At 39.9% G+C, this 12,021-nt stretch overlaps 1 long non-coding RNA gene and 1 other non-coding gene across 2 annotated transcripts in view; one reads left to right on the top strand and one right to left on the bottom strand.

Moving 5' to 3' along the window:
- Window positions 1-12,021, top strand: part of LOC132541902 (uncharacterized) — a 74,459-nt gene that overhangs the window by 42,159 nt on the left and 20,279 nt on the right. The gene's annotated exons all lie outside the window — the stretch shown is intronic.
- Window positions 2,527-2,628, bottom strand: LOC132542821 (U6 spliceosomal RNA). Its single transcript, XR_009553787.1, has one exon. It is a non-coding gene; the product is annotated as a U6 spliceosomal RNA (small nuclear RNA).

Genomic DNA, 12,021 nt, shown 5'->3' with positions numbered 1-12,021 from the left:
AGAGGAGAAAAATGGTGAGAAAAAGGGGAAGTTCTTTCACAAGTCAAATAAAGTGTGGTTATTTATGGGTCTGTCCTTTTCAGTTTTTTCAGTGGTTGAAGAAAAGATTGACTATTTAGCTAAAGTTGGCGTCTGCCCTTGTACAAGAAAACTTGGGGCTATTAAGTTGATATTATATACCAAGAGTTACCAAAGAATGACTAACTTTAAAGATGTGACAATAAAGGGGCCGGGAGGTGGTGCACCTGGTTAAGTGCACATATTACAATGCACAAAGACCCCGGTTTGAGCCCTCGGTCCCCACATGCAGGGGGAAACTCTGTGAGTGGTGAAGAAGTGCTGCAGGTGTCTCTCTGTCTCTCTGTCTCTCTATCTCCCCCTCTCCTCTTGATTTCTGGCTGTCTCTAGCCAATAAATAAATAAAGATAATTAAAAAATTTTAAAAAGATGTGACAGTAATACAATAAGCATTTACTCTTCAATGCTCTATGTTATTTATGCTCTTTATGAGCTACATACAACTCACTTTACCCACCAACCTCATGCTGTAGGTGTTACCATCCTTTCATCCATATTACAAATGAAGAAATAGACGATGAATAAGTTTAATAACCAGCAAAGGGCACTGCCTGAGAATGAGATCTCTGCTTAGTTTCCTATCCACTCTGCCCCTTCACGATGTTCCTCCACCCACTTTGAGCATCAAGTGTCTCTGAACTTTTTTTTTTTGAAATATTTTTATTGGGAAGTTACTAGTGATTTACAGTAAATACAGTTGTTGGTACATGTGTAAAATTTCTCAATTTTCTGCAAAACACTCTCACCCCAGATGAGGTCCTCCTCTACCATCATGCACCAGGACCTAGTTACTTTGGTGCAACATACCAAACCTGGCCCAAGTTCTACTTTGTGTTTCCCTTTTCTGTTCTTATTTCTCAACTTCTTTTTCTTTTTCTTTTTTATTTAAGAAAGGATTAATTAACAAAACCATAAGGTAGGAGGGGTACAACTCCACACAATTCCCACCGCCCAATCTCCATATCCCACCCCCTCCCCTGATAGCTTTCCCATTCTCTATCCCTCTGGGAGCATGGACCCAGGGTCATTGTGGGTTGCAGAAGGTGGAAGGTCTGGCTTCTGTAATTGCTTCCCTGCTGAACATGGGCATTGACTGGTCAGTCCATACTCCCAGTCTGCCTCTCTCTTTCCCTAGTAGGGTGTGTCTCTGGGGAAGCTGAGCTCCAGGACACATTGGTGGGGTCTTCAATCCAGGGAAGCCTGGCCAGCATCCTGATGACATCTGGAACCTGGTGACTGAAAAGAGAGTTAACATACGAAGCCAAACAAATTGTTGAGCAATCATGGACCCAAAGCTTGGACTAGTGGAGAGGAAGTGTTAGGGGGGTACTCACTGCAAACTCTAGTGTACTTCTGCTTTCAGGTATATATTTTGTAGTAGTTTACGGATACATGTGAAGATATGCTCTCTCTCACAGAAACTGGTGTATATCTAGGTTTTGGGACTTTGTTAGAAAGTGAACCACCTGAGATGGAATTAGAGTATACTATGAAAGGGAAGGTCTCACCTGAGTAATGAAGCTGAAGGGTTGTCATTCCACATGTGAAGTCTCTGGACACAGTCTGAAGTGAAGCATGTTGAGGTGGCAATCATTGTGTTGGTTAGGTTGTGATCGGCAGATGCAATATTATTTGGTATGGATTGGGAGAGGCATATGGGAAAGTGGGCCCTATACAATGGTTCTAGGACTGGGGGAAGTAGAGGCTCTATAGTGGAGATGTGAGGTTTCTGCTGTCTTAGGGTTCAAGAAGACAATGGATAGTTAATGTTATCATCACATTATTTGGTAATTGGGTTAACTTCGAAAAGTCCTTTAGTTAGGGTTTGCTGTACAGTACCCAATATCTTGTATATAGCTGTGCTATTGGTTGCTTCTGATCTACTTGGTCTAGGCTTTTGAGAGAGTCCGCATATCAAATACACAGCCTATATATTAAAAAGATTCAGTTTGTTTTTTGAAAAACTTCGAGACATACAATTAATTTTCCCCCTCTCGTATTAACTAGTGATTTATATGACTACATTTTACTAGGAGTGTACATAAACACCATTCCCACCACCAAAAGACTGTGACCCATCCCTCCCACCCACTCCCACCCCTCACTGGCCCAGGAAGCTGCATGTCTATCCCTCACCACAGGGTTTTTACTTTGGTGCCCTACTTACAATTTGGTCAGGTCCTGCTTTTAGTTTCCCTTTCAGATCTTCTTACCCAACTTCTGTCTATGAGTGAGTTCATCTCATATTCATCCTTCTCTTTCTAGTTTATTTCACCTAACATGATTCCTTCCAGCTCCATCCAAGATGAGGTGAAGAAGGTGAACTCATCATTCTTAATAGCTGAGTAGTATCTCTGACCTTTTCATCACAGTTAGTTTCTCTTTCACTTAATGGCTCATATATCCCTAAATTTGCAACAGAAGAGTTATGGGTTTCATCTTTGTGTGTATGTGCGTGAATACGTCACAAATGTAGGTGTCATCCTTGGACAGGCTCCATGCTAATCTTTGTATCATTCTTATTTTAGTCTGTGTGCAGTCAAAGTGAACATGAGGGCTCCTTCTATTAGCTTTCCAGATTTTTTTAAAAAAAGATTTTATTTATTGATTCATGAGAAATGATAAGAGAGAGAGAGAGAGAAAGAACTAGACATCACTCTGGTACATGTGCTGCCGGGGATTGAACTTAGTCCCTCATGCCTGAGAGTCCAATGCCCTATCCACTGCACCATCTTCTGGACCACACACAGGTGTTTTTTTTTTAAATATTTTCTTGGGGAGTCGGGTGGTAGTGCAGTGGGTAGTGCAGGTGGTGTGAAGCTCAAGGACCGGGGCAAGGATCCCGGTTTGAGCCCAAGCTCTCCACCTGCAGGGGAGTTGCTTCACAGGCAGTGAAGCAGGTCTGTAGGTGTCTTTCTTTCCTCCTCTCTGTCTTCCCCCTCCTCTCCATTTCTCTCTGTCCTATCCAACAACAATGACATCAATAACAACAACAATAACTACAACAATAAAACAAGGGCAATAAAAGGGAATAAATAAATATTTTTAAAAATTTTTAAAATAAGATTTTCTTGGATAGAATCAGCCAGTACCTTATGTGACTTCTTAAGTTCTGAAGCAGAGAAGATGATCAGGGAAGGTCTGACTTGCTGATCATTGTCACAGTGATTTCTAGCAAGGGCCCTAATGCATGTAAATGTTGTAAGGGGACTTTTGATATAGTGTATCCCCAAGGCCAAGTTTTGGCTTTACTGTCAACCCTCAGTGATCCTGAACTATCCAAGCACTTAAAATCTGATAAATGCTTGATGTGGAAAATAATTACCAATATTCACTCAGCACCTCAAAGAAGGTGAAAATCTTTATCTTACAAACAATGAAACTGAGAATCTAAGACTTTGCAGTTAGTAAGGAGCACATTAGTGTTTGCATGCAAGGTCCAGGCCACACAGCTCAATCCTTGTGGGAGAATACTGTTTAGACAAATTAAAAGAAAAAGGGAACTGGGCAGTAGTGCAGCGGGTTAAGCGCACATGGTGCAAAGCACAAGGACCAGCGTAAGGATCCCGGTTCGAGCCCCGACTCCCCACCTGCAGGGGAGTCACTTCACAAACGGTGAAGCAGGTCTGCAAGTGTCTATCTTTCTCTCCTCCTCCCCTCCTCTGTTTTCCCCTCCTCTGTCGATTTCTCTCTGTCCTATCCAACAAAAAGAAAAGAGAATAGAATAGAATAGAATAGAATAGAATAGAATAGAATAGAATAGAATAGAATAGAATAGAATAGAATAGAATAGAATAAAAGAGAAGAAAAGAAAAGAAAAGACAAGAAAAGAAAAGAGAAGAAAACATAAATGCTCAGGATGAACTCTATGAATCTGACTAAAAAGATAAAACACTTTCCAAGTGGCAGTGGTAGGAGACTCTAGGTTCAACAGAAAGCATATTTGGGCAGAAACAACCATAATCCTTTTAGGATGAGTTCACAGAACCATCCCCCGAGTCACGTGTCCATGCAGTTCCTCTTATCACATGCTTGAATGCCTTCCAGCAGTGTTTTCAGTGATGCCAGCTCCTCCCATTTCCAGAAGCCAATGAAGCAAGATTCATGCAAGGAGTGACTTCAAGTCAGTTCCCATTTGCCTTCTCAGATGAGCCAGTGAGGCAGAAAATGTAGACAATAAAGAGAGTTAATGACAGGTCTCCCCAGCTGGCCGAGCTGGCCCCTAGAGAGAAGAAGTCAATGAGCTTCTGTCGCTGCTGTGCTGGCGTCTCGATTTCTTCATCTTGCTCCTGCACAGCCCCCTTCCCTGCCTTGATCACTGTCTCAGTCATCGATTTCAGCAGCAAAATGGGGTTCACACAGGCTCTGGGATGTCTTTCTACATCAGGGACTGGAGATGGTGATGGTGGTGGGGGGTAGGATGAGATGAAGTAGTTTGGCTGTCTTGTCAAATGACTACATAACCTTTCCAGCTCCTAAAAAAAGACCTTCCTCAAGAATCCCACAGAAGGACTGGGTGGCGGCACACATAGTTGAGCATAAACACTACCATTTGCAAGGACCCGGGTTCAAGACCTTGGTCCCCACCTTCATAAGTGATGAAGTAGTGCTACAGATCTCTCCACCTCCTCCTTTCCCCCCCTATCAATTTTCCTCTGTCTTATTAAGCATAAGAAAATTCAAATTCCACAAATATAGAGAATCTATAAAGCAATGCTCAGGATATGCTTTTTTTGGTGGAGTTATAGTGTAGAATCATTAAAGCCCATGGAGTTAGTTCTCTACATAGTTCTATTACTGACTATTTAAAGTCTTAATTCAGACACAGTAGAGAAAAGATTAATTGCACTCATAATTTTTTCAGTAGAATTAAAAATCTGCAGGCAGTCACTCTGTAGTTGGTTATTATTATCAAAACAACCTCCATTTTATCACATTTATGTTTTTTCTCTAACATTTGCCCTACCTTTCATGAGGAATGAGCTGTATATAAAGGTTTTTTTTCTCTGCAATGCAAAAATAAAATTTAAAAAAATGTGTAAAAAGAACCCCATGGAGATGACTATCAAAGAAAGTCTTTCCCTGGTACTTCTGGTTAATAGTGCTAACAATTCATGCAGAGGGGGATTATCATATGTCAGTCACTACACCAATATATCACATACAGAACCTGAGTCCCTACAACAGCTTTTCAGTTTGGGGACTGTTCGTATTTCTATTTCACAGATGAGGAGACTGAGCTCAGAGAAGTGCTATTATTTTCCTATGTTCATACACCATGTACTTGGTAGATCTGGAATTCAAACCCAGGTCGGTATCACTCCAAAGTACTGCAGGGCAGGGGGAGCAAGTCAAGCAGTAGCATATAGTGCAGAGCTTAAAAACTGATCTTGGTTTGAGCCCCTGGCTCCCCACCTGTAGAAGGGTTGCTTCACAAGTGGTAAATCACTTGTGATAAAGGTCTGAAAATGTTTATCTTTCTCTCCCCCTCTCTGTCTCCCCCTCCTCTCTCAATTTCTCTCTGTCCTGTCCAACAACAGTAGCAGCCACAGCAATAATAGCAACAACAATGAAAAGAAAAAAAAAAAAAAAAAAGGCCACCAGGAGCAGTGAATTCATAGTGCAGCACTGAGCCCCAGCGATAACCCTGAGGACAAAAAAAAAAAAGTGGGTTGGATTTCCTTTCTCCTTATACTTTACCTTAAACATGTAAGATGATAAGTCAGTTTTATTCAGTTATCTTCTTAAAAATTAGCTACTCTGATGGGGTCATTTAGTTAGGTGTCTGTGATTTCCCTTCTTAGGGAAGTGCTGTATTGCCACCACTAAAGTCTTGCTATTTGCCTTCTCCTAATACTGGCTGAATCATATATGGTTGACATTTTTGAGTTTGTGGTGGTGTATAAACTGAAGTCAAGCCACCATGTGGTCTGAATTCACACAAAGCACAGTGGTCTGGAGAGGTTTTGCTATCTGGGGACCTGGTACACCTCCTCTAAGTGGTATGAAATGGAGGTATTTCTTTTAGATTGGCTGAATCTTTTTGCCTTTTTTTCTTTCTAATCAAGGTATAACTGACAAATAACAGAGTGTACTAATCTCAATTTTATACCCAGGTCAGTTGATTTTCACATAAATCAAACAGGGGATATTTTTCTCTTAAATTCCAGATAAACTCCATCTACTCTGAAAGTGTCACTATGGGTTTCAGTTTTCAATTTGAGATGTCGACAACCACAAATCATCAACTTCTGAAAAATGAAGTTAAAAGTATAATAATATCCACCCATCCTGAAAATTAAAATCATTCATCTTTCCCCTTTTATTTCAATTGCTTCTGAGTCTTGAAAAAAACATATCCTTCCTTAGATTTAATATTTTTCAATGTTTTGTTTTCTGTTTTAAAAATACTTTCTACCATTACATTATTTATACATAATTGATTAATTAATTAACTTGAAATTTGTTTGATGACTTCTTTGATGTACAGGTCAAATGAGATTATTTCTGACCACTCATCTACACACTATTTATTCTCTATTTCCTGCTGAGTTTATCTTTGAAAGTTCTTTTAAGTTAAGTTATAAAGTGTAACACATTCACCAAAACTGGGACGCTGCTAATGTCCACTTCACAAAATGAGTGAAAATCATATTAGGATAAAACAAGTTTAGCATCTGTTTTCTCACAGTGCTCATACAAAGTGAGTTCCCAACAAGTGTTAATTCCAGCCCTTTCCATTCAACTCCTACAGTGCCATATCTAAGCACTGTAACTGTGGAAAGAGGAAGAACTTGCCAACAAGACTATCCAACATACTGACTGTAAAGGTCATGTGTGCACACAGCAGTTAGATAATATCTGAGGTGGACGTTTACAAATAACTTCTATTTGTTTCCTGCTGCTAGTGCATGCTGAATTTTTCCCTGGATCTAAGTGAAATAAAGACAATAAGATGTTTTTCAAAATAAAATCACTTAAAGGAACTATAAAATTCTGAGATAAAATCCATTATACTTTTATCAGCTTTAAAATCCCTCCCTTTTACATTAAGAGATGGGAAGATTAGATGACAATTGAAGTTTTACATTTTTCTCTCCTCAGCATTATCCTTGATTGTTTTCAAAATCTGCTGGTTCACAAAAATCCTTAAATCTTGAAATAATAACAACTTTGAAATTCACCACAACATTAATACAACAGGATCCAGAGATTCTGGGCTGCCTTTTTTTTTTTCACTGTTTAAAAGATCACCTAACTCTACATTAATAGATGCCTGGTGACTTCTGTGATCTGAGTGAATGAATGCCTTGTAGCATAACACCTTGCAGTGTGTGTTTGTCATTAACCAGAAAGAAATTGATTAAAGAGGCCAAACTTGAGGGACTGAGAAGCATGAAGCAGACATTTTCCTCTGACAAGCTCTCCTCACCCAGCCGTCAGCACCTCGGACAGCTCAGCTACAATTAACGCAGGTCTCTGAGGAAAGCTAACTAAACACAAAGACATTTTTTACATTATCTTTTCTCCCTTTCATTATTTGAACAAGTGCCTCTGTTCACACACAAGTCATCCTCTTTGCTCATTTAAACCTCTCTCTCAGATTGTTTGCCTCACTGTCTGCAATTCCCCAGCAAAATGGCCAACTCCAATCCAAGCTTCAGAAATGCCAATTTTAATTAAAAGTGCAATTTTCAAATCCACCCAGAGCTCAGATAGGATATGGCACACTTGCTGCCCTGTGATCTTTCTGGCTGCTTTGTTGATTAAAATGGGTACCACTTTAAGTGCTTTGTCAAATCTTCACAAAAATGAGGGCAGATTGACATTTACACCTTTATACTAGCAAGAAAGTGATATATTAGATTCACCCCTATTGCCACAAAAGCTTGCTTTTGGCTTAAGGGCAGCATGAGGCCAACAGGTCCCTGGTGATAACTGTTTCGCTGCTTCAGCCTTAAGGAGTCTTTCTCCAACTAGTGCTGGTGAGTTGGGAGAGTTACAATGCCATTTTCTCACTGACTTTCTCTACCCCTGTCTGCACTGAGAGCACTTTTGTGCCTATGCAAGAACTTTGAGTTTTTAGGGTAATGGTTCTCTAACCCTAGTGAGTATAGGAAACACACACACACACACACACACACACACACACACACACACACACTTGGCAAATTCTTTAACTACTTCTAGAGATTCTGATTCAAAAGGCCTGGGATCTGACCCAATATTAATGGAGAACCAGATGAATCTGATGAAGGAAGATCACATCTGAGTTTGGTGCTAGCAATTGCCAGAAATTTTACCATAAGATATGAAATGTTCAGGAATGAAGCCCTGAGCAGTGTGACCCCCTCCTGCTTTGACATTTGCCACCTGATGCCCTTAAGCAACTCATTTCCCCTGTTACCATTTTTCTGTCTTTATAAATGCAGGATTATACAACAGACAATGGGTTCATATGCAAATATTTTGCATACCAATGAAAAGCTAAACCAGCTCATATAAAGAGGATAAACAGCAAGAGTAAGCATTGTTGGAGAAGAATTACAAAAGATGAACAAACATTAGAGAGAAGACAATCCACTTTAATCATGATCAGATCGATACAAATAAAAATAATGATACAGATTTGGAAGTATTATTATTTTTTGTTTTGTTTTGTCTTGATCTGTCTTCGTTTGCTCATTTGCTTATATTGTGTGAGAAAGTCCTGTGAATTGATAACATCTAGTGTTGCAAAGGGAGTAGAGAAATGAGAATTGCCCTAAATTGTTAGTGAAAGTATGGATGCCTACAGTGCTTTGAGAAAAAAATAACCTGTCTGAATTTATTAAGATAAAAACACATTAATTCACTTAGAAATGTGGTTTTGGGAATTTTTCTCATACATCTCTCTCTCTCTCTCTCTCTCTCTCTCTCTCTCTCTCACACACACACACACACACACACACAATGTAGTATTGTACTCCAACCCTCTTCTAATCTCACCCTATCGAGGGGAAAATCAGTATTAACAACTTGCTAAGTTTTCTTCCATCCATCAAGCCAAACCTGTCCAACATGCATATAGTCACAGCCTGAATTTTTCTTTTTTAAGAATGAAATCATACAAAACCATCACTCTATGACTGGACATATTCACATTGCAATATGGTAACAGCATCATTCAATCTTCCTTACAGATCTAACTGATTTCTCTTTCTTTCTTTCTCTCTTTCTTTCTTTCTTTCTTTCTTTCTTTCTTTCTTTCTTTCTTTCTTTTCTTTCCTTCACCAGAGCACTGCTCAGCTCTGGCTTATGGTGGTACAGGGGATTGAACCTGGGGCTTTGGAGCCTCAGGCATGAGAGTCTCTTTGCATAACCTTTGCGCCATCTATCTATCCCTACCCCAGATTTCTCAATGTAATTTTATGAGGAATATCCCTCTGTTTGATTGTAATATAATGATCAATCAGCTCTTTGCTAATAGGCTTTTAAGTAATTCCCTATTTTTGTCACCAAAAGTAAAGCTCAATAAAATTCATTGCTTATGTCTTGATGATTGTATGTGTATCACCTGTCTCCTTTTTAATTTCTGACACTTTACCCAAGCCACTTTGGAATTCTCTGGAGACTTGAATCATGCTGTTTCATGAAGATGACTTAAGGGAACAACTAAAGTCCTCAAGTCCAGAAATCCCTGACATCACAAATTATGACAACTGTCTCTGGCTACACACACACACACACACACACACACACACACACACACACACACACACCCAAAGCATGATGCTGGCTTCACTCCCTGAGAGCCGCATCCAGTCCTCCTGTTGTCTCACAAGGGTTATACAAGGGTTATTTTCATTAATATAACCTGGGTGGAAAGCATATGACCAAGAATACCCTTTCAAGCCAAAATTTTAAAATATAACATTCATCTAGAAAATGTGTAAGACATAGATGTGCACAGAATTCACAGATGTCGCACATGGTGCAAAGCACAAGGACCAGCGTAAGGATCCCTGTTCGAGCCCCTTCCTCCCTACCTGCAGGGAAGTCCCTTCCCAGGCAGTGAAGCAGGTCTGCAGGTATCTCTCTTTCTGTCTCCCCCTCCTCTCTCCATTTCTCTCTGTCCTATCCAACAACAACAACAACATCAATATAATAACAATAATAACTACAACAATAAAACAAGGGCAACAAAAGGAAATAAATAAATAAATATTTTTAAAAAAAGAATTCACAGGTGTGCACAGAATTCTAAATACCTGTGTAGGCCCCACTTAAATCAAGAAACAATATTATCTGATGCTCCTTGAGAACCTTTCCAATCATGCTTCCATTCTCCCCAAGAGTAAGCCCTTAGCCTCCCCATTACAATCATTTCCTGACTTTCTTGTATTGTTTTATTATTTTTGTATGCATACCAAAATAATATTTTGATTTTGCCTACAGTGGATTCATTAAAAAAAATTAATGTTTATTTATTTTCCCTTTTGTTGACCTAATAGTTTTATTGTTGTCATTATTGATGTCATCATTGTTGGATAGGACAGAGAAAAATGGAGAGAGGAGGGGAAGACAGAGAGGGGGAGAGAAAGATAGACACCTGCAGACCTGCTTGTGAAGCGACCCCCATGCAGGTGGGGAGCCGGGGGCTCAAACCGGGATCCTTATGCAGGTCCTTGCACTTTGCGCCACATGCGTTTAACCCGCTGCGCTACCGCCCGACTCCCAAGTGAATTCATTTTTAAATATTAAATATTATTTATTTTATAAGACAGAAATTAGGAGGAAAAGGGAAATAGAGATACAGAGAAAAAGAGACATCTGCAGCACTGCATCATCATTCCATGTGAAGTTTCACCCCTAACGATGGGGACTGGGGACTTGAACTTGGGTCCTTTATACATGGTAAAATGTACAATTGGTTGGGTGCACTACTGCCCAGCCCCTCCTACATTGAATTTAATGTAAATGGATTCATGATGCATGTATTCCTTGGTGTTATCATAAGGAGGATATATCCATTTTGCTATGTGTAGCTGTAATACATTCATTTTCACTAGTGTATGGTATTCAGTTGATGATGCCCCAGTTAATCATTTTACTGCCATGGTTTTTCAGCTTCTTTCCAGCTATTGACTGCTATAAGGTATACTACTATGATCACTTCGAATATATCTCCCAATGTTTACAGAAATGCCTCTAGAAAGAAAAGGAACTCTGCATAACAGAGTTTTCTTAAAAAAAAGTTTTCTTTAAAACACATTTATTTGCTAATGAGAGAGAGATAGAGAAATAGAGAGAGAGAGAACCAGAGCATCACTCTGGCACATGTGATGCAGGACATTGAACTCAGGACCTCATACTCACAGGTCAGGAACTCTCCTTCCTGCACCATCTCCCAGGCTGGCCACCAATATTCTCATATCTCCAACTTTGCTAGATAATGCCCAGCAATTTTCTTTTTTTTTTAATATTTATTTATTTATTTCCTTTTGTTGCCCTTGTTGTTTTATTGTTGTAGTTATTATTGATGTCATCATTGTTGGGTAGGACAGAGAGAAATGGAGAGAGCAGGGGAAGACAGAGAAGAGGAGAGAAAGATAGACACCTGCAGACCTGTTTCGCCTGTGAAGCAACTCCCCTGCAGGTGGGGAGCTGGGGGCTTGAACCGGGATCCTTACTCAAGTCCTTGCACTTTGCACCATGTGCACTTAACCTGCTGTGCTACCGCCGGACTCCCCCGCCCAGCCATTTTCTAAAACATAACAATTTGCACTCCAGCAGCAGTGACTAAGGATTCTTTATACTCTATCATCTCATGAGAATTTTATGGATATTCTCTCTTCTCAAAGTCATTGCACGGAGGCAGAGGCCGGGTAGTGGCACACTGAGTAAAGCACACACATTACCATGCATAAAGACCTGGGTTCAAGTTCCCAGTCACCAGCTTCA

The sequence above is a fragment of the Erinaceus europaeus genome, chromosome 1 (genome assembly GCF_950295315.1).
Source record: "Erinaceus europaeus chromosome 1, mEriEur2.1, whole genome shotgun sequence".
NCBI lineage: Eukaryota > Metazoa > Chordata > Mammalia > Eulipotyphla > Erinaceidae > Erinaceus > Erinaceus europaeus.
This window is presented reverse-complemented; position numbering and strand designations above follow the sequence as displayed.